The sequence below is a fragment of the Mya arenaria genome, chromosome 10 (genome assembly GCF_026914265.1).
Source record: "Mya arenaria isolate MELC-2E11 chromosome 10, ASM2691426v1".
NCBI lineage: Eukaryota > Metazoa > Mollusca > Bivalvia > Myida > Myidae > Mya > Mya arenaria.
Genome location: NC_069131.1, coordinates 36441930 through 36465948, shown reverse-complemented (window position 1 = coordinate 36465948; position 24019 = coordinate 36441930). Strand labels below are relative to the sequence as shown.

Below are 24019 nucleotides of genomic sequence, written 5' to 3'. Positions count from 1 at the left end.
AGTATGATCATTATAGGCCTAACTATGAGATTTCAACATTTTCCTGATAAACAATAAATATTTATACTTAACAATATTTTTATTGACACGGAATAAACACTGATATATGTTGTTTGTTCTAAATCCACAGTGCATGTTATGATGTTTTCACGGTAAACATACATTCTGTTAACTAATGCCCTACTCTTTTTTTCTTATGTAATAAACACACGCATAAAGCATTATTACAAAAAAATAACATTAGGTCCTTTTTACAAGAAATAAACACTACATGATAAACAAGAACTATTAAAAAAGAAAAAAGCGTTTTTGTTATGATGTTTGACGTATGTTGAACTTACATTAAACTCAAGCCATGTATTATGTACTAAACATGTCTGTTCTGTATGTTGAAGTATAGCAAAATACATTCACATTGTAATAACTTATAAAAACATATCCTGAGAAATATCCTATAATATTGGTTTCGAAGAAATCATCATTACAATTAAGACAATATTTGCAAAGATGTACGTGCTATATACTTTAATTATATTGCTTAAGTCTATTCATACAAAAAATACGTAACGGATTTTGTTGAAAAGTTGAAATATACTGCAAAATTCTGCAAGACTATTTCGCTTGGCCATTTTAGCGATGACGAAAAGCAGTTCCATCACATTCTTGTGACAGCTTGTGTTAAGTAAACTACTGATTCCATAACATTTACATTAAGGCTGAAAGTGGGAGCACGTTAAAAAAGGGTAGTTCTCAATCTTAATACACATTCCTGTAGGCTGATGTAGATTTGCTCGGTTTGGAGTCAATATTATTGTATGTTATAGACTGTGGTGCGACATTATTTGTGCATAATCACGAAGTTGGTCCAAGCTGTTAACTGAGTACTTAGTTACCTTATAGTATGTTGTAAAATGTTTAGCACAACCTTGTTGAAGCGTTCAATTGATTAACACTGTGTATATATAGTTTATCACCTCAAAGCAGCTTCTGTTGACCAGAGTTATTTTTCTCTGCTTGATACTGTGGCTGCATACCAGAACAGGACAGGGCAGAACAGACATTCGTTTACTTAAATTTGTACGTTGTATTCATACATGTTATCATATATCATGTCATCGTATACATACGTTAAATAGTAAAAAGAATAATATGTTATAATAAGTCATACGGGAGTATTTAAGTACTTATATAAAAAAATACTAATTGTAACAACTACTACTGTTTTAGAGGCTGAACTTTACATTTATCTTTTAACATTCTACAGACTATTTATAATCATATGAGCTTCATTGTTATGAATTGCTTGTTTAATTAATTCAATCTCTTCATTTGATTTCAATCATTATAAAACTTTGTACACATAAGGGCGCATGCATTAAATACGATTTTGATGTCTCTTTCTAATATTAGAATAACCTGGACATACACAAATAAAATGAAATTCATCTGCTATATCATTTGCATTACAGATTAAACAATATTTTTTCTCGCTTGGTGTACGGTTTCTTGCATTCCTACCAGTCGGAATGCACAGTGGGAGTACAGTCATAGTCCGTAGAAGTCTAAACATAGTTTGTTTTGGTAAAACACCTAGATAGTTTTCGTATTCTAGTGAGGTTTTAATTTGTTTATATACAGTTAATACTGAACGTTTGTTTAACGAACCGAGCCAATATTGATAAAAATTATATTTTAGTCTACATTTAAATTCATTAAAACATATTTACCAATCAATATTGGCATTATTATCGGAGGGAATGAGAAACCATGATCATTTTACAATTTCTTAACATTCGACACCCAGATTCTTTTACCGCTTTTACAATATTGCAAGGTTTGCTCAATGACATATTCAATTTTTAGGATTATATCATTAGTATTTACTACTTTTAACCAATATTTGTTATCATTCTTATAAACCTATGTAAATAAAAAGGATATACGCCTAGTTTACCATTGATACAAGCACTAACCCTCAACAATCTCAAAATAGATACAACAAAAGCGTCAATTAATTGAAATGACGTTTATATAGTGAGATCATATTCTTGGCATTTACATCATGGCGTGAGACCACAGTTATTTTTACTATATGTTTCATATAGACACTAACCTGGCTTTTGACTTTATACACACCCCAATTAAAAAACAAGGACATGGCATCTCTAGAACAATTCAAGACACAAAATATAATCACAAGAAAACACCATGTTGACCATTGACCCGACTGTCAAAATTGAGTTCAAATACATAACCCTTCCGCCAGGAAGTCAATCGGCTACAAACAACTAATTTTCAGACTTCCACAAGCTATGATTATTCCAATATTTACATTGAAAACTATCAATTTCTGCAATAGAGTGTCAAATTCAGTCAAGTTCTCTGCAAAAAGAACATTTTTTGCTTCTTTTTCATTCAATTTTAATAAAATATTGATACTTGAACACAAGCACTGTTTTTTTCTGTATTCACATCCGGATCTTGGTCAACGGGGGGCAGATAACTGTGGTCTTGAGCCATCATGTAACAATCATGGCCTTAAAGCTTTACCAATCAAGTGTTTTGGTTAAGAACAAAGATCCGTATATAAATGAAAATAGTTCCGAGGTAACTTCAATTATTTACAATGTCAATAAGGTCCCCATTGTAGGTCCAATGTCGAGTGACAAATAATCCATCACGCTTATTTATTTTTAGAGTTAACTTCATGCCTAACTGTACTATAATACCCATACAGAAATGGTTCTGTACTTCAATAGGCGTCTTTTGCTCTGCAAACAATTATATAATACTACTACATCATCTTTTTGCAAACCTGAATCAAATTTATTTTATAAATACACCTCTAGAACAAACATAAAAAATCAAAAAGGTGGCATTACCATCCCTTGCCGTTAGCCAACAGCAAAATATTCAGAATTATTGCAGCATGATTTGACACAGGATATTACTTTTTGATGCATGTTACGAATCAAGTATTTTGCCTTGAATGCCACATTTATACATATTCAGCCATAAGGCAGTTCTATAAATAAAATGAAAACATTTTATCATATCAAAAAATAAAACGTACACATGTTTCATTTCAATAAAGAACGTTTGCACAAATATTCCATCAACAGTAGAATATCTTTTCCGAGCTCCGAATTGTGCGTCCGAAACAATATTATGTGCGTCACAACACTTCAATGCGTTTATCTAATACAGTGATAACACATACGATAGTCAACTCATCTAACGAGAGTGATATCTCTATGCTTTTGACAGCGTGAACACTATTCGTTTTATGGAATAGGATTATAATCCCTTCGATCGATATATCTGGGAAGACTACAAATCAATATATCGCTTAAGTATTTAGATAATTCTTTCAACGAAATATTTATTCAATTAAAATCACCATCTTAGGCGTATTCCCTTTTAAGACATTTGACAGCATTTAAAATTTCATAAGCATTAATAGGTTGATGTAGTTCTGTGACAGCTATATTGGGTTTATAAAAATCGATTTTTCACAAACATCATCCATTCCATCATTCGTACAGTACAATTAAAAGCAACACTTTCAAGACTTTCAAAATATTCACGGAAAGTGTTCAAATTGTGATTTTAGTTGTTTTTAGTTTATCCTAAATTCTCTAGGTTAAGTATTCTTTAAGGCATGTATTTCACGCAATTTACGTTTATAACAATCAATTTTATTTTGACGAACAAAATTCCTACAGCATCCGGTATAAGTTTGCAAATCCGGTTTACTTGCAAACTTAGTTTTTTTATTATCTTAGATATCAACTTCAAAAGCGACACATAGAAAGTTTGCCCATTAAATAAGAAATATTTTAAGCAAAATTAAAAAAAAAGTTTTAAGAAATATGAAAATTTTAATTCCAATTTTGATTTCTCCCGTTGGCCACCAATTGGATTTTAGGTCCCCCGCGGGGTTTTGGCAAACTCCAATTGGAGAATTTTCCATATGAGCCGAAACGGGGGAAAAAATCAGCAATTTGAAAAAAATCAAATATTACAATTTGGAACAGAAAATTACATTTCTATGTATGTCTGTAGTACTAGATTCATAAACATAATTAAAATCTAATAAATAATCAAAAATTATGATTTTGTAAAAACGGCTCTCCAATTGGGGAAAATTCCAATTGGAGAATTCCACAGTCAATTTCTATAGATAAAAGCCACCAATTGGAGTTCACAGAAGTTGGTGATCACAAAAGTTGGAGGAATCACCAGTTGGAGACTTTCACCGTATAACATCTGCTGGGGAGAAATAAAGTTGTGATATATACATGTCATGATATTATTGCTCATTAATTTAATATTGTAGATTATTCAAGAAAATAACATTGCAAGATGTTACCTGATTTCGAGTATTACATCGGTGTTTTCACTTGTGACGTTGTGTGCAATCTAAAACAGTGATCTTAAATACAACTGCGTTAGATTTGCGAATTATTTATCCTTTTCTGAAGCCTTCTGGTCCTAGATGCTCGAAAATATTAAATACTTTTAAAAAGAATAACTTACTAATTTTCATTTCCTGGTGGGCTCAATTTGTGTCTTTCAGTTAATCGAATAGGTTAGAGAACACCATCTTATATTGTCAGTAGGTACATTAAACTATGTTGACTTAGTGACAAACTTAATTTGATCACTCAAATTTAAAGAAAAAAAACCTTTCGATGTGTATCTTTTATCCTATGCAAAAGTGGCTTCTTTTTATTATTTCGTTTCCATCACTCACGGTATGTTATTTTTCTTGTCATATGAAATGGGTACATATATGTATGATAGCACTATCACGAACCTATTACCAGTATAGGTTAAACAATTATATCTAAGTCAGTGATATTATTTATAAATGTTCTATAACATTGTATATTGACTTAATACTTCGTAAAAAAATAAGCTCAACAATCATTCTTTGTTTCAGAATTCATCCATTTCAAATGATTCTTTGAAAAGGAGCCATTATCTCGGTTCACTTATTGTCAGGGTTTAGGAGCTGTAGCTAAAAGCAGTGACGAAATTCGTTTACACTCTTAAATTGTGCTCAGTTACATTGAACACCTGCCATAACTGAATGATAGCATTACATTGATAAATAAGAAGTAAATATATCCAAATACTATTGCAAGGGGTTTTTTTTTGCAAAAGTGTATAGCCCTTCACGCAATTCATGATAGTTTAAAAACTCATGTCTTGAATGACATTATCTTTGATCAAGTATACGTTCTAAGCATTAGGAATGATATTGTTCATATTGTTTCATCCTGCTACCTGTTTGCATGTTTTTGTTCGTTTATCAAATATACGCATGTACTTTGCATATCAATATCATGTCTACGTGTTTGTGAATGGAGGATAAAGATACTGTAATAATGTTTCAAAGATGAATATCGTTAAACACGTTGATTAAATATTAACATATTTTTAAATCACATTTATGAGAGTTAGGCGAAGATTTTGTGATGGATTTTATATTTGCTACTGTACAGTAGGGGAGGTTACTGCGTAGGAGACGAACATTTTCTTAAACCGGTTTAGCATCAAATCAAGTAGGACCTACTCCGGTGACCTCAGACGAACATTCGTGTAAAAAATCGTCGATGCTATTGTCTATCTCAGATTATTATACGACCTCTTATTGGGCATCACAATTATTAATATACTGTAAAGTAATGTAAAGTAGCTCGACTACCGTAAATTGGTCGTTTTAGGTGATACAACATGGCGGCGACCATGCAAAAAAGTTTATTGGAGGCTCTGGATGCGATTCGAACACATGAAATTGAAACGACAACTCGTTTTTTGTCATGGTCTTCGCCTAAAGGATTTGGAAATCTTGGTAATGGTTTTAATATTGCTCTAACTTCGAGTTTATAGACGAAAGTCAACAAAGGAGAAACACATTTTTGGTGTCTATCTTGAAAACAAATTATGAAAAATTTATAGTTGAAGCATAAAAAGTGGTCTTATTTGTCATACTATCTATCATTCATGATCAACGCAGTTCCTCTTGTCTATCGTAAAATATTATTCTTGAAATGTTGAACTTTAGCTGTTTATCCAGATTTTTTCTTATTATCTATCGTAAAATATGTTGTTGTTTTTTAAATTTATGATAGACAATAAGAATTATTTATATTTTTCTTATTTGTCCTATAATTACATGAAAACACAAGTAGTAAGTTTCTTACAGTCAATCATGGTTTTTGCTTTACTGTAATTATGTATAATTTGTTTTCGTATTGTCTATCATAAAATATATTTATTAAAATTTATGATAGACAGTAAGAAAAATATTTCATGATAGATGATAATGAAAATAATTCCTGATAGACAATAAGAAAAAATTTCATGATAGACAATAAGAAATATTTTAATTTAAACATATGTATTAAAATTTATGATAGACAGAAAAATATTTCATGATAGACAATAATAAAAATAATTCATGATAGACCGTAAGAAATATTTTTCATGATAGACAATAAGAAATATTAAAAAAAAATTCTTATTGTCTATCATAAAATATGATAATATTTATGATAGACAGTTAGAAAAATATTTCATGATAGGCAATAATAAAAACAATTCTTGATAGACAGTAAGAAATATTTTTCATGATAGACAATAAGAAATATATATTTCATGATAGACAATAAGAATATTTTTTCTTATTTATCATTTACATAAAAAATATTGTCTATCATAAAACATGGTTTTCTTAATTGTCTTTCCTAACCATATATATTTTATTTATTTTCTAATATAAAATGAATCTTTCATACTGGGATTAATCTTATCAATAAAAAAAAATAGAAATGAACATTACTGTTCATTTAACTTTAACCATTGTTTATCTGCCATCATATGGCTTCAAGATAAGTTTAATGAATTTTATTATAATAATAAGGTAATAAGTGATACTGGTTATGAAAGTTTATCTTAAAAGCAGGGGAGAGTTCAGGAATAGACGTTAGAGAGGGCATACCTAAGGGGCGTACTCCGCTCCCCAAGAAAGGGCATACCTAAGGGGCGTACTCCGCTCCCCAAGAAAGGGCATACCTAAGGGGCGTACTCCGCTCCCCAAGAGAGGACATACCTAAGGGGCGTACCCCTCCCCCCAAGGGTCCGCTAGACGTAAGCAATTTGTGAAGACATCAGAAGGACATACAAGTGAACATAACACATCGGTGGCCTTCAAGTAGTGGTGATATTGACTTCATGGCATATCTTGCACATGTTCAAGGATTGCGTTCTGCTACAAGACTGGAGAAAATAACTTTTTTCTCAGTTTTATGGCATGTATGCTTTTCTTGTTTTCAGCAAATATCACACGGATGATGGATACATTTTCACCAGTATTGGAAATTGTTGGAAGACGTGGAAACTGTTGTTTATATACGGATGAAGAAACATCAAGAGGACATAATTAAAGGAAGTTGCGCTGTTTGAATTTGTTGTTTTTATGAGTTCACATCGCCTGCACATGATGGCATTTGAAAGGTGTAGTTTATTAATTTCCACTCCTTTGAGATAGAATGCAAACTTTGAAGACTTTAGTGATGGGGCATGTGCCGGGTGTGCCATCCCCCCTCCCACGGAAGCGTTTGTGTTAACTGTTGGTCATTGCAATTGCTCATTGATCTGTGATAGACTGCAGACTGTGAGCAGAAATTATTGATTGGCAATTGAAGCCAATTCTATTTCTTTCTCACTTACACTTGTTTGATCAATGTACTTTTCTTTATATTATCAAAGAACATATTTGATGCAAAAATTAAAATATATCAATTGATTTTGTTAATATGTACCTTCAAATGTCCATAAAAGAAATGGTATATGATAGGGTTATTTTTGTATGACATACATAAATATCAATTAAAATATTTCTTTGATAGACACTAACAACTTCGTATTAAAAGGTACATATTATTGAGATGCGGACAACAGTTTCATAAACGTGATACTTTTAAGCCTAAAATCTGTTTGCTCAATAGCCTATTTCGTCAAGCTAAATAATCTGTGATAGACAACAGTTTCAACGTATTTATAAACATTGCATTAAAATAGTTCATGATAGACTCCTAAAAAAGTATGGAATATACTATAATATAGTAATATTGCCATTCCTTTTATAACATAAAAGTAAAAAAAAATATCACGACAAAGATGAACGACATTAATAATTATGATGGCCTCAAGCAGGTCCGATCATAATTTAGGATAGACAACTGGGCCGACCGTAAAAAATGGATTGAAATGGACAATCATAAAATTTTGGGCTATGGACTTATTGAAGACAACTGTATGGTAAGTCTAAATGCCGTTTGTTTTCATGATGGTTTAAATGATAAGAATTGTTTGTTATTTTTGATCACGCACAGGTATGCCCCCCCCCACATAGTGACATTACTCCGCAAAGCTTTGTCTGCTTTTTCCCCGCAAAATTTCCTCGGGAATGGGCGTAACCTAGGTTCCCTTTGGTGCGAGGACATTTTCCCATCAGTTCATTCCTGCAGGGAAGGAATTTAAGCGGGGGTTAGTCCACCTAAATGGCCTTCAGTCTTTTGAAGATTTTTAGACTATGGCAGACTCGAGACAGGGATATCCTTACATAATGTAGTTAGTGTCGGTTAGAACCAGCCGCCCACCCGGGTAGCCCAGTTGGTTAGAGCGCCATGCTAGTGTTCCGGCGGTCGTGGGTTCGAGCCCCACACCGGGCGCACTTTTCCTCCCAGGTTAACTTTAATAACAAATGTCAAAATAATAAAAAAGTATCCCTGATTGCTAATTATTGTAGCTTTATAAAGCCGGGGTTGGCTGAACCGAAAATCCCACTATTCCCCGGACCTGGGGAGTTCATGGTTACAATTGACTGCAATCATTTTTTTGAAAAAAAAAGGTAAAAAAGTGTTAAAAAAGTGTTATTGTTTATCCTTCAAACTAAATTCAATTGACGCCAAGTCTATTGCTAACTATTGCACCAGTCAATTGTACATAGAAACAGTGATTCTTCACAATCATGTGCTTATTTGTTTGTCATACTGTACCAAATTATTTGGGAATATTGTTAGCACATGTTTTAATAATACCATTTTACCTCAGGACAATTTTTCAATAAGAACTCAGTCAAGTATGAAATATTTCCATTTTGGAAGAATGCTGTAGATCTTTTACATTTGAAGATTTGGAAATTATTATTGGTTATTCTTTAAAAAGTGTCAAAATTTGAGTAGATCTATGGTAATGCAATTAGTAGCTCAAAATTTTAATCCTTCAATTAAAAACTGTTTTACTTAATGATAAAGGAAAATTATTCATTTTATTAAACAGATGTACTCAAGAAGGTATGCAATTCTAATTTTGTTAATTTTATCCAAAATTGAAAACTTATGGCTAAGTATCTGTAGATGTTGATATATATTATATATATACAATTGACTGTTTTTATTGCTTATTAGTGTTGGGAATCGGACTGAAATATTACTATAGATAATCGGTTTATGAAAACAATCAATGATCGATTATTAATCGTTTTAATCATTATTTAACTATCTTAGGTCATCATATATAAGGCATATAGATAAACTACATGAACCAGTTTAAGAAAAAATGTTCCCTTACAATATTATTTGTACATTTATTTGTATAAATTACATTATATATTCAGAACGCAACTATACTTTAGTGTTTACAAGTTACTATTACAGATCATGAGACTGCAGGCTCTAAATTTTGTGTACGGTATTGAATACATGTGTAAAGTAAACACAAAGAAAAATATCAATTTCGTTTTGATAATCAGTCAGTAACAAGTAAAACAAACAGTTGAATATTCTGTGTTTTACAAGAACATTTTCTTTCAGAAAACTGAGAAAACTAAATTATTACATGATTTAAGAAGTAAACAATACCGGTAACATTTTAAAACCACAAAAGTGTGATGTTGAGAACCAATCCTTTTGCAGTTAAATTACAAAGAAAATTTGTAATAAGGTACTGTAGTGAGCTACTGACATGATAATATAACTAGATAACACAACATAGTACCACATGAACATTTCAACATTAACATGTATTGACCAGAAACAAAATATATTTTCAAGACAATCTTTTAACTGGTAGTCGGTAGTGGTTACGTCTCTTGTTTCTATAATCGATTGTTCAAATTTCACTATCGATTGTCGCTGATGAAGGCCTTTCCGATCAATTGTCGATTATAACTGATCTTCGGCACAATACTATTGCTTATACTTCAGCGTTTTGAGATTTCATTAAGTTTCAAGTAATATTTTTCATATACTATATCAATATAATTTCCATGTTCTTTTTTTTTAATAATGATATAGATAGACTATACTAATTAGTGATGTTCTGATGATCAATTATAATGAAAAAATAACTGGTATGTTCCTGAAATCAGTTTTTCTTCTTTCATCTTGTCAATTTTGTTCAGTTGTAATCATTAACAATATGGCTAAAGCAACAACAACATTAATAGTGGGTTTTTTTGGTGAAATTTACTGCCTTACTGCCTTCTTCCCTAGTGAAAACTTGTCCATTTTTCACCATATTTTATGTTTTCCAAATTTGATAAGTGGAGATTTCATAACATTAATGAATAAAAAATCTTGAAAAGACTTACTATGAATTAACAAAATAATATATGCATAAAAATCTTTAAAACATGTAGTATATAGAATATTTTAGCACAAGCCCACAATCCTGCACTGGTGAAAATTATGTCATCGGGGCTTGTTCTAATTCTGAATTTAATATAGCAGGGCTTGAAAAAAAAAATATGCCAAGCAATAGAGTAATAATTCAGGCTTGTTCATCCCGAACTCCAATTTCGATGATATATTTTGCCATTAAAATCTAAATTAGATATTTAAGCCTGATTTTGTATTTTTCCCAATGTCGACTTTTTTTCCCAAATTGTATTGTACAGGTGGTAAAAATAATTCCATAAAATACCCTAACTAGATATTTTCAATCCTTTACCTAACATAAGTAGAGTAAAGGATGATGAGTTTTTGTACAAGAATAAAATTACAAGTACGGTACCAGGTATTGTCAACAAATATTTCTTCTATTAATAAACAGCAACGTGAGTGGAACTGATTACCAATAGTCAAACCAGTGTGTGTATACCACGTGATAAATTACGTCATATATGCTACATCGGAAGGCAACATTTTGCTTAAAATGAACACTTAAATTAAAGATACCTTTTCTTTTACACCACCATTATAAATGAAACAAAGGGCAGTCTATGCCGCTTAAAGAGCCCCGCATTTGTTTTATTACCGACATTTGATAAAGTCATTAGTTTCATCAAACGCTTCGCCCGTTTTCTAAATCATGTTTTGACAGTGCTCCGTCCGACGGCCATATTGTGAAAAGGTTTGTCGAAGTGTTTAAAGCAATTAAACTCGCAATCAAACTCTGGTAAATGGCCGAAAGCAAGGCTCCGTAGGTGGCGTAGACTGCGCTTTGTTTCATTTAAAATGGTGAAGAAATAGTAAAGTTATCTTTGCTTAAAGTCTTTTTAGCTCACCTGTCACTTTGTGACAAGGTGAGCTTTAGTGATCGCCTTTTGTCCGGCATGCATTGTGTGTCGTCCGTCAACAATTTACTTAAAAGACATCTCCTCCTTAACCACTTGGCCAATATTAATAAAACTTCATAGGGATGTCCCTTGGGTGGTCTTCTATCAAAGTTGTTCAAAGAATTCAATTCCATGCAGAACTCTGGTTGCCATGGCAACCAAAAGGAAAAACTTTAAAAATCTTCTTCTCCCAAACCACAAAGCTTAGGCCGTTGATATTTGGTAGTTAGGATCACCAAATAGTCCTCTACCAAGATTGTTCAAATTATGGCCCTTGGGTCAAAATTGGCCACGCCCCGGGGGGTCATGGGTTTTCTCTATATATTTATGGTGAAAACTTAAGAAATCTTCTCCTCTGAACTTACTTGGTCTAGAGATTAGATATTTGGCATGATTCATCGTCTAGTGGACCTTTACAAAAATTGTTCAAATTATGGCCTTGGGGTCAAAATTGGCCACGCCCCGGGGGGTCATGGGTTTTCTCTATATGTTTATAGTGAAAACTTCAAAAATCTTCTCTTTTGAACTTACTTGGACTAGAGCTTAGATATTTGGCATGATTCATCGTCTAGTGGACCTCTACAATGACTGTTCAAATTATGGCCTTGGGGTCAAAATTGGCCCCGCCCCCGGGGGGTCATGGGTTTTCTCTATATGTTTATAGTAAAAAATATCAAAAATCTCCTCTGAACTTACGTTGCTTAGAGCTTAGATATTTGGCATGATTCATCGTCGAGTTGACCTCTACAAAGTTTGTTCAAATTATGGCCCTGGGGTCAAAATTGGCCCCACCCCGGGGGGTCATGGGTATTTGCTATATGTTTATAGTTAAAACTTCAAAAATCTTCTCCTCTGAACTTACTTGGACTAGACCTTAGATATTTGGCATGATTCATCGTCTAGTGGACCTTTACAAAAATTGTTCAAATTATGGCCTTGGGGTCAAAATTGGCCACGCCCCGGGGGGTCATGGGTTTTCTCTATATGTTTATAGTGAAAACTTCAAAAATCTTCTCCTTTGAACTTACTTGGACTAGAGCTTAGATATTTGGCATGATTCATCGTCTAGTGGACCTATACAAAGACTGTTCAAATTATGGCCTTGGGGTCAAAATTGGCCCCGCCCCGGGGGGTCATGGGTATACTCGATATGTTTATAGTTAAAACTTCAAAAATCTTCTCCTCTTAACTTACTTGGACTAGAGCTTAGATATTTGGCATGATTCATCGTCTAGTGGACCTCTACAAAGATTGTTCAAATTATGGCCCTGAGATCAAAATTGGCCCCGCCCCCTGGGGGGTCATGGGTTTTCTCTATATGGTTATAGTAAAAAAAATAAAAAATCTCCTCTGAACTTACGTTGCTTAGAGCTTAGATATTTGGCATGATTCATCGTCTAGTGGACCTCTACAAAGATTGTTCAAATTATGGCCTTGGGGTCAAAATTGGCCCCGCCCCGGGGGGTTAGGGTATTCTCTATATGTTTATAGTTAAAACTTCAAAAATCTTTTCCTCTGAACTTACTTGGACTAGAGCTTAGATATTTGGAATGATTCATCGTCTAGTGGACCTCTACAAAGATTGTTCAAATTATGGCCCTGAGATCAAAATTGGCCCCGGCCCCTGGGGGGTCATGGGTTTTCTCTATATGTTTATAGTGAAAAGTTCAAAAATCATCTCCTCTGAACTTACGTGGCTTAGAGCTTAGATATTTGGCATGATTCATCGTCTAGTGGACCTCTACAAAGTTTGTTCAAATTATGGCCCTGGGGTCAAAATTGGCCACACCCTGGGGCTGATGGGTTTTCTCTATATGTGTTATATATGAAAAATAATATAAAAAATCTGTGCAATATATGACAGGTGAGCAATTCAGGGCCATTTGGCCCTCTTGTTTTAAATCAAAATATTGCCTTCTGACGTAGCATTTATGACGCAATTTATCACGTGGTTTACACACACTGCAAACAGGAACTGATTCCCAACACTTAAGTTCTTTAAGCATTCTGTGCAACTCTCCAAACTTGCCCCAGGGTCTGAAGTAAAAAAAAAATGACCTCATAAATATTCTGCTTTGTGGCATGTTATTAAATGCTTGATCAACACATATCCACTGAATATTATATATATCTTAAAATGTCTGACCTCATCAAATGCAAAAGAATCAGTTACTACAATTCAAAAAAAGATTTTGGTATTAATTTTCTGTCACATAGCTTAGACTTTAAAATTCTAATTAGCTCTTAAAACATGATTTAACATAAGTCATATATGCACTTGCCACTTGACCATTACAAGTTAAAAGGCCATAAATCACTGACTGTGTAAATCACTGATGGTGCAATCAATTGGAAACAAATGGAAATATTACTAGATTTTGATTGGATGCCTCCATTCAGAGTTTATTATATATCAGGATTTTGATCCAATCACATTGTGTGTTATACCTAATCTGATGACAAAACAATTTTTAGGCGGAGCTAAATTAGTCCCACCCAATCAAGAAAGGAACATTACTTTGAATTTGTGTCATTAAGAAACAAAACTCTTCCATATTTCTGTATATTTTCTAAGCATTCTCGTTCATTTAGAATGTCAAGTGTCATCTTTGATCCCATTTCTAAATGTAAATAAAATCCCGTATTGCTGTTAGCATTTCTTATTACATCATCATATCATTTTATGTTTAAATAATTGCTTTGCTTATTTATTAGACTAGTTAATAGTCAAACAGACAGTGTTTCTGTAATGAATATGGAATTCTTTATAATTGGAGATTTTGGAAATGGAAATTTAAGGGGTTTGCTTTAAGAATGAAGGCAATGAAAAATAATACATTTTACATAAAAAAAGTTGTTAAAATTCAAATCTAAATCATACTCTTTACCTGAAAAAGATTTTATTTATTTATTTTTTTATTCTTGAAGTAAAGATATATATATGTCATATTTTCCATTTTAGAATTTTTAAAGAAAGTTGAAGAACTTGAGAAAAAGAAATTTTAGAAAGAAAATTTTCAGTCATATGATTAAGTGAATGTATCAGTTAGTCAGAGACCTAATGTTCTACTTTGCTTTGCAAATGCTTTGTCTTTTTAATTGTAGTGCAGTGAAAGTTGTGTTTCTTTTATGAATATATATGGTACTCTTTATAATAGGAGATTTTACTTAATCATACCCTCATTGAACAATTTCTTATAATATAAGGGAATGGTTTCTGGAGGAAAAATAAGTAAAGTAATAGATTTTATAGTATCAAAAAGGCTATTGATTGAAAGTATTAAATTAAATCTTTATCAAACTCTTCACTTTGATAATAATTTAAAAATTGAATGATTCTAAAAATATCGAGCTATATGTAATAATTTAAACAAATTTGAAGAGCTTGAGAACCAGAAATTTACAACTTTTAATATTTAGTGTAGCATCTTTTCTGTACTAGGTAGTGTCAAGGTTTTTTCTGCAGTCCTTCTGTGGGGACATTTAAAAGTGTCTGACAAGTTTATGATATACACAGAATGGTGTCACTGTTTCCCACAAGGATCATAAAAACAATGAAAAGGCCTTTTTTCAAAGAACGAAGTCATTCAATACATAGGAAAAGCAATAAATAAGGCCATTTCATAGTAACTTAAATTTAGACTTAGAAAAAGAAAACTTACAAGTATGGTGGTGCCTAGAATTATGCTATTTAAATGACTTATCAGTATGTGGAAAATGCAGCTATTATAATTTCAACAACTTTAAGGTTTAAATGACAGTATATTAATTATAAATTATTATTCACAAGTAGTTTTAAGGTCAATATGTTTTAAATTTTATTGGGACTTTCCTTAGTGGCGGTGGGGGACAATATTGTGCGAGTGTTCTTCAGGGTTGGAGCTGTGGAGGATGGTATATTAACGTTGACACACTTTAATAATTGTTGACACTCAAATAGGATTATCAAATATATATTTTGATATTTAAAATATCCAATCAAGTTCCATTTCTTGAAACACATATATGATATGTAAACGTGAATTAATCGCCAAATTATAATAAATTAAAGCTGCACTCTCACAGATTTACCAATATTACAACTGTTTTTTTTTATTTTTGTCTTGGAAAAAGCAAATTTTTGGTAAATATAGATCTGCAAATCAATGATTGAAGATTGCTGACAAAAGGTAACATCAAAGATTGGCATATTTCGGTCAGAAATTAATAATTAATGGCTTAAGCCTTACTAACGATTTAAGAAAACTGCATAAAACATTAATATATATGTGTGGCATGTTAGTATTAAAAGTTTAGCAACTAAAAAAGAACACAAGTCATGCATTCACTGACATATAAAACAATAAAATTGTATTGTTCAGAATTTAAGATATAAAGAAGAATATAGTAAAATGAATGTACATTTTTATTTATTTTTAATTCAATATACATAAATCACAGACCTATAAACCATAGTTTATAGGTCCATGACAATATATCATTGAAGGCTACTGACCCTGATCAAATTTTGATAAGAAATTTTTCAGTAGCAACTCTCTGACTGTTATCTTTGCCTTCATCTAAAAGCACCAAGTATTGTCATGGTAACTGTCTTTACTGTGTATAATTAAGATCTTAGTTGGTCATTTTCCTACTGATATTTATTAAATATAGTCAATTTGCCTGCTAATAGTTTAAATGATCTTATTGACAAAATAAATTGGAATGGTTGAAAAAAGCATATCATTAAAATTTGCTGTTGGAATATATTCTGTGGAATAAATAATAGAATTATATAGAGATATATATATAGTTACTTTAAATAAGTTTTGTTTTTAACTAAATTACATAAAAAAATGAATTGAACTGTTGTTTTTTCACACAAAAAAAATTTGTTCATTCCTAGATCTTTTGATGAAAAAAATATGTTTTAGATCACCTGCATCATTGTCATAAAAAACATTAGCCTATTCAGATCACTAAAACTCAAAACATGTTCAAGAAGTGAAAGCCCAAAATTGGCAAATACTGAGACAAATGAACTTGGTTTTGTTATATATCAGTGTGTGTATATCACATGATATGTGCAGTCACAAATGCTGCAACAGTAGGCAATATTCCTTTGAATGACTTAAAAGTTAAAACAGAAGACAACTTTTATTTTTCTTCACCATTTTGAATTAACTTAAGGACAGACTATACAGCTGCAAAGAGCCCTGTATTTGTTTTCTTACCGGTGTTGATAAGATGATTACTTTTCTCAAACACTTTAAAGCTGCACTCTCACGGATTTACCATTTTGACAAATCTTTTATTTTTTGTCTTTGAATGAGCCAATTTTTGCCAAAATATCTGCTATAAGTGATATAAGACTGCTGACATAAGATCTGACTAAACTAATTTTAATGGCATAAAGCATTACTAACAGTTTAAGAAAAATGCACAAGTATCCATTTTTTAAATTAAAATCGGTGATCTGATTTTTTGTCAGCACTCTTATATCACTGGTTTCCATTCATTTTCGCATAAAGTGGCTCATTCCAAGATAAAAAAAAAACTTTTTCAAAACGATCAATCTGTGAGAGTGCAGCTTTAATATACCTGTAAAGACTTGTCATAGTGTGCCAAGAAACTAAACTCTCAATCAAACTTTGGTAAAAGATCAAATGCGGGGCTCTGTGTGTGCGGCATAGACTGTGCTAATTTTTATTTAGTATGATGAAGAGCTAGTTAAGTTATCTTCATATGAAGCAAAAAAAATGTTTCAATACCCTGTATGAATTTTCTTCACCGGATATTGATTCATAAAAAAACTTGCTGTAGGGTGCGGAGCTACTTTTCGCTATATGTCTAAATGGAAAAATCTTCTCCTCAGATCCTGCTGGCCTGTTTTCAAAATAATGTCACAGAAATGTTCCTAAGGTTACCATCTGTCAAATTCCTTTACCATATGTTGATCCATAAAAAATATGGTTTCAGAAGGGGGGGATTAGTGGGTGTGGTAGTGGATCTTCACCAAAAGTGTTCAAATGTCCCTAAAGTGAAATATAGCCCTGAGTTATTTACACCCCATAAAGTAGTAGTCTTACACATTTATTTGTTCATGTTTTGTCAACAACTATGCCGTGTTATTTCAATTTTTATATAACTTATATTGTATTATGAAATATCATTGATAATATAATTATGTAGGATTTGAAAAAACAACAACTGCATACTGTTATAAATAAAATATGTATATTTTACCAATATATTATCGATGTTGGCCTGTCCAATTTGTATTTTTCCGAGAGTCAATTTTGTTCCCCAATGTGCAAGGCACAAGCGGTGAAAATAATTCCAATAAAAGTCACTAATTATTATTATTGTTATTATTATTAATAAACTATTACTGTTTCAGGAGATAAACAGAAACACAGAGGTGCTATACTTTCTGATGGAAAAGACAACAAAAGCATCTCCCATCATTTTGGCGTGGCTCAGATCAAGAGGAGAAATTTAAAAAAGGTAATAACTGAGCAACTAAGAACATGCAAGTTGCACTGGTTAGAGTGTAAGACCCATCTCGCTTCATGAGAATTGATAATCATCAATGTATTAAATCAAGAAATTGAATGTAAGTGTCTTGTCTTTTGCAGTGTTTTTGAAATAGAATTTATTAAAAAAAAAAAACTAAATTATTTTTTAATATGATTGTGAATGTGTGATGTTTTCTTCTGATCATTCTCTCTCAAAACCAGATATAGCAAACATATTTCAAGTTGTAGATTTTTTTGTTTTACTTGTAAATATAGTTCTGAGGTTGTATTTTAGGCAAAGCCTTTTTATTCTGCTCAATACAAACTTATTTTGTAAGAATTATGGCCCTTTGTAATTTTTAAACAAATACATTTTTTTTTATGTTTTTGTAAGCCCATTATAAAGGGACATTTAATATTTTCACCAGCTGCATTATAAAGTCAGACCGAAAGTGTCTAGTAAGTGTTCAAACAATAACTAATTTAGAATCCTTTCTCAAATCAGGTGAGCAATATATATAGGGCCATCTCTGTGTTTTTCTGACAAAAAAACAATCAATATTTGAGTTAAATTGACAAATATTGTTGTAAAATGTTTTGTGAAGACATATAATTGGATTACTTTTGGGTTAATAGGATTATGGTTTCTGCACATAAAAATATTTAGAATAATATTTGGGTCAGTCGGTTCATGTTCAATATTACTGATAGTATAAGTGGAAGCAGTGACTTAAAATAAATTACCAAACAGTTTATGCTCAATTGCTTTGAGTTAACATACAAGATATGACACTTGGAATACTAGATCTTGGTGGCATAAATAAAAGACCTTGTTTTGTCACATTAACTTGTAATCAAGCACTAACTTCCTCTAAATTCTCTTCAGGTGATGGTTGGGCACAAACAAGAAGACATAGATCACAGGCGTATAGCATATGAGTAGACAGGAGTTTCACACTCTGCCAGACTTACTTCCTCAGACGAGCAGATTTAGGCTTCTCGAGATCACGCACTGCACACTAAGACATAGTCTTTGACTACAACAAGGCCTTAGGGGATGAAAGTACAGAGAGGTCCAATTGAAATCAATTCTGTGCTGCGTCATTTCTTTATTCTAGAGGTTGATGGACATGATTTATGGCATCAAGTGTGCAGTTTGTCAACTAACTATCAACACAGCAGTCTTGTTCACCAGCTGCTCAACTTGAGCTTTTAGCTTTATTGCTTGAAGCCACTGTATAAGAGGAGGGAAGGTGCAGACTCATCAAAAAGTCTCAAGGTTGAAACTAGGAAGAGAAGTTTGTCAAGAGTGTGAATATTTGCTTTGAAAACAATTGTTACAATGATTTGGTTTCCTTTGAAACTTGATACATACTATGTGTATGTTGAATGAATTGAGATGCTTAAATAAAGAACCACTATTCAAATATCAGGAAACTGCATTTTTCATACTAAATTGGTAAATGATGTCACTATTTCCTGTATGTATTTAGATAAGATATGTTTCCACAATTAATATTTTTAGGGACTATTTCTCAACGTAATGAAATAGATTAAATTTGTACAGCGTTATATGAGCTTAATATGTGTTTTCTGTTTCCTTAAAATTGATGAAAAATTGTCAGAAGGTAATGAGACCAGTATCCATTACTGCAATCATACAATAAAAAATACAGGGACAAGCCCACTGCTCATATAATATGATTAAACCTTGTTTAGGGGCATGAGGCAAACAGAGTTACTTTCAAATGTTAAAGATGCACTCTCACACTTTGGATGTTTTGACAACTGTTTTCATTTTTAGCTCTACTGGCCAAAGGCCAGAAGAGCTTATGCGATGGTAATGTGTACGTAGTATGTGCGTCTGTAAACAATCCTCGTTTACATGATACAGCCTACAGTTCCTTTCGAAAACCAGCCAGATCCGCCCATGTATGCCTAGTTTATGGGCCTTGATAGTATACAAAAATCAGTGTGTCAGTAGGCAATTGCTCGTTAACATGATACAGCCTTTTTGATTGTATCTCAATGAAACTTGTACAGTATCTACATATCCATATGAGCTCGGTTCCTTTCGAAAACCAGCCAGATCCGCCCATGCATGCCAAGATTATGGGCCTTGATAATAAAAAAAAATAGTGTGTCAGTAAACAATTGCTCGGTAACACGATACAGTCTTCAGTTTTGATTGTATCTTGATGAAACTTGTCCAGTATATCCATTAGAGCTCAGTTCCTTTCAAAAACCTGATCTGCCCATGTTTCCTGGATTATTGGCCTTGAAATTATTAGATGATGGGCCTTGATAGTATAAAAAATGCTATTTTGTAATAAATGCTTGCGAATATGATACAGTCTTCAGTTTTGAGTATTCAGATACCCATAAGGGGTTGGTTCTTTTCGAAAACAGTGATGTTGACCACACAAACCCAGCCAGTAGAGCATAGGCCCTTTTGGGCCTCTTGTTTGTTTTGGATTGGTACCATCCAGTCTTTGCGAAAAATGCATGGAAACCAGTAATATAAGACTACTGACAAAAAATTCAATTGCAGACTTTTTTATTTAAGTTAAAACATTGATGTTTTATGCACTTTTCTTAAACCGTTAGTAACATTAATCTTCGAAGGAAATATGAAATCTGGGATTTGATGTTTTGTCAGCAATCTTTTACCATTGGTTTGCTGATATTTACGCAAAAATTTGCTCATTCCAAGACAAAACAAAAGTTGTTAAAACGGTATATCTGTGAGAATGCAGCTCTAAATGTTTTGGCAAACATGTTTTTGATTTGGCAGCACAATCAATCTTGAACATTGCTTGATTTTACTGCTGTATTAGAAATTACAGGGGTAATGGGGGATTTATTTTAGTGTTTTTATTGCTTATTGTGATTCATACAGTCATACTTCATTCCCCAGGGCACAACTTACAAATAGACAGAACAGGAAAATGGTCATTTTAAAAGGTCAAGGACAATGCAAGTTGAACAATCATATTGTTCATGGCTTGTATTTTTGGTATATTTTGTTGCATATATGCTATAAAAAAGTTGAAAGTTAAAAATAACTTCATAGTTGAAATGATGGCTTTGAATGGTTTTGTCAGTTGAGAAACAGCACTATTAAGAAATATGTTAATGGTACTTTATTATTTTAATCAATTTTAGATATTTGTATGAAAATTATTATCTTATTTTTTACATGAGACCTTTTAAACAGTTATTTATAATTTAACAATGTGTAAATGATCAAAACTTAAAGCTGCACTTTCACAGATTGTCATTTTAGACACTTTAAAATTTTTGTCTCAAAAGCTGATTTGGTTATCATTCCTTTAATTCAGTCATATTAGATAATTCACAATAGAACCAATCAAAAATGTTTGGTAAGACTGCCGAAAAGTTCATTTACATTAAATTGTTCGTAATGCTACTATACCCATAAAACATCATTTTAGCCATAAATATGACAAAATGCAATCTGATCTTATTTCAGAAGTCTTATATCACTTAAAATTGGGTCTATGCAAAAAAATGGTCTATTTATAGACCAACAATAAAAGAGTGCCGGTAGTCAAAACGATCAATTAGTGAGATTGCAGCTTTAAATACACCTTTTTAAGTCCGCTGTAAAATTCCAATGGTTTGCCTCAATCTTTAAAGCTAGCATACTGTTTAATTGACAGCCATACTTTTTGTTTAAAAGTGTCATGATATGTTTGTACAATGTGTTTATATAATTCATTAAAGAAGTCAAAACAAATTTGTTTATCTTGTAATTTGTTTTCTATTATTTAAATGACCCAGACGAAAATTGGGAACGTCAGTGCTAGTTCTTTTACTGCTAATATTCAATGAAGTTTCTATTGGTGTAGCAGCAAGGAGGTGTTACATTAAGGATGCATCATATAAACCAAATTATACATTCATATGCACAACATACAGGCGTGTAGCCACCTATACGTGAATACGCGGCTGAAAAAAACATGGTTCTGAAAAAAAAAAAACTGAAGTAGCAGTATGCGAACTTGACTACATGATCCAAAAACTGGTTATTTTCCAGAATGCACTAGATTGCACCATGGTTTTCAAAATTTTCTGAGGGGGGCATGCCCCCGAACCCCCCAGCACATTTATGAATCCACATGAATAGAGGGGTAGCTACGCCCCTGACATTATTGAAACCACAGTGTGGCTAAACAACACTTGTATGATTATCCTACGCAGTGATCTCCCATGGAAAATGCAATCGTCAAAGAATCTAAAGGGGATGTTTATATGGACTAGATTTGAAATACACCAAGTGTTTAAAAATGTTGATTTCAGTCACAAGAGAATCAACCATACTCATCACTTGTTGGAGTAAGATGAAAAGTCCACTTACCGCGGGAAAGAAAGTACGTTGAAAATATTCATTTGATTCAATTGACTTTATCTTTTTATAAATATGTTGCAATACATAAAATATGTTATTTTTTTTTATAATTGTTCACCCATGTTGAATTTTATTTGGCAAATTTATTAGAGATTTATATATTAAGAAACTCAGTTTTTTAGTATGTGAATGGTTTGGACCGGCTTCCTCAGCCGCTAAAGGGATATGTTTATGACATACTTTTTTAAATCTTTCTCACTTGAGTATTTGAGTGAATTTAAGTGAAGCGTACAGGGTTTTGAAAATGCATCTTTTACTTGGATTTTATAGCTTGTTATTACGAAATAAAGTATTGTGAATCAAACTAAGTGTTAAAGCTAAGCTATTGATGGCTGGAACCCTAAATGTTGATATGTGCTAAAATATATAGTCTTTGAAGTCCAAAATTTTGAAATGCGTTACAAACACGATTCAACAAAAGGCTGTTGCACAATCAATTGATTGACATAATCTTCGAGTATGTGTTATCTGCACCGGCATGGGCTTGCTCCCATCTTTTTTTAAAAATGCAATTGAAGTATAAAAGAATATCAACCTGGTTACTATTATTTCTGCAAATTCAGTACCAAGGAGTAAAATAAATATAAGTGTTCAGATGCATTACGAGAAAAAAATATGTCTGGTGTTAAAACATGAGAGAGTCTCTTTAAACAGAAAAGTTTTGGCAGATAGTCAGTCAGATGATCATAATTGTATAAATAATAGCTTTTAAACGTCGTCATTCCTGTTCATCAGAGGTCGGATGATAAATATAATGCATAGCATCATCGCACTGGAGTACGAGAACGTTGTATACAGAGTATGTTTAAACTGAACATGCGTCTGTTTATTTCGATGTCCTAAAACGTTTAAACTGTTTAAAGGAACTATAACATTATGAAACAACAATTCTGATTACAGAAACTCATTGGCTCAATCTTTCCACATCCGCCCCTCCTTCAGAACAGAAATTGAATGGCTTAAAATGTTGGGCCGGGGTAGGTGTACTCCTCTAATTTACAGTCCGAAATAGGGCATTTTTATCTTAATATTGTATTTTCCCCGATATTGACTAAGAATGTATAAACGGACGACTGACCCCCCCCCCCCCACTGAATCTTCAATTGAGTACATGCATTAATACCGTCTCCATAGCCTATTGGTTAAGGCGTAGCCTATTGAAGTCGTAATCGTGGGTTCATTCCATGGTCCATTTAGCTCGATCTCTTTGCCGCGTGATGCCTGCCTCTCGGTACTTTAAGGATGAAAGTGGTTTAGTGGTGTAGGTTTCTGCTTCTTACCCATGACTATGTGGGTTCGATCCCTACCAGGGCTACTATCTCATGGATGGCCTCTCAAAAATGACACAGTAACAGTTTCTAGCCAGGAAACGGACTAGAGAGTGATTTTATCAGCTAATCACCTTTAGCAAAATCGAGCTTGTTTATTTTAGTTAGATTTAACCAATGAAAGTTGTAC

At 32.5% G+C, this 24019-nt stretch overlaps 1 long non-coding RNA gene across 2 annotated transcripts; it reads left to right on the top strand.

Moving 5' to 3' along the window:
- The first annotated feature begins 8257 nt into the window (after nt 1-8257).
- Nucleotides 8258-21317, top strand: LOC128204236 (uncharacterized). 2 transcript variants are annotated; one of them, XR_008256135.1, is made up of 3 exons: nt 8258-8331; nt 18012-18118; nt 19016-21317. It is a non-coding gene; the product is annotated as an uncharacterized LOC128204236 (long non-coding RNA). The 2 variants fall into 2 exon arrangements; XR_008256134.1 differs by lacking the exon at nt 8258-8331 and adding an exon at nt 8617-8759.
- Nucleotides 21318-24019: the final 2702 nt, after the last annotated feature.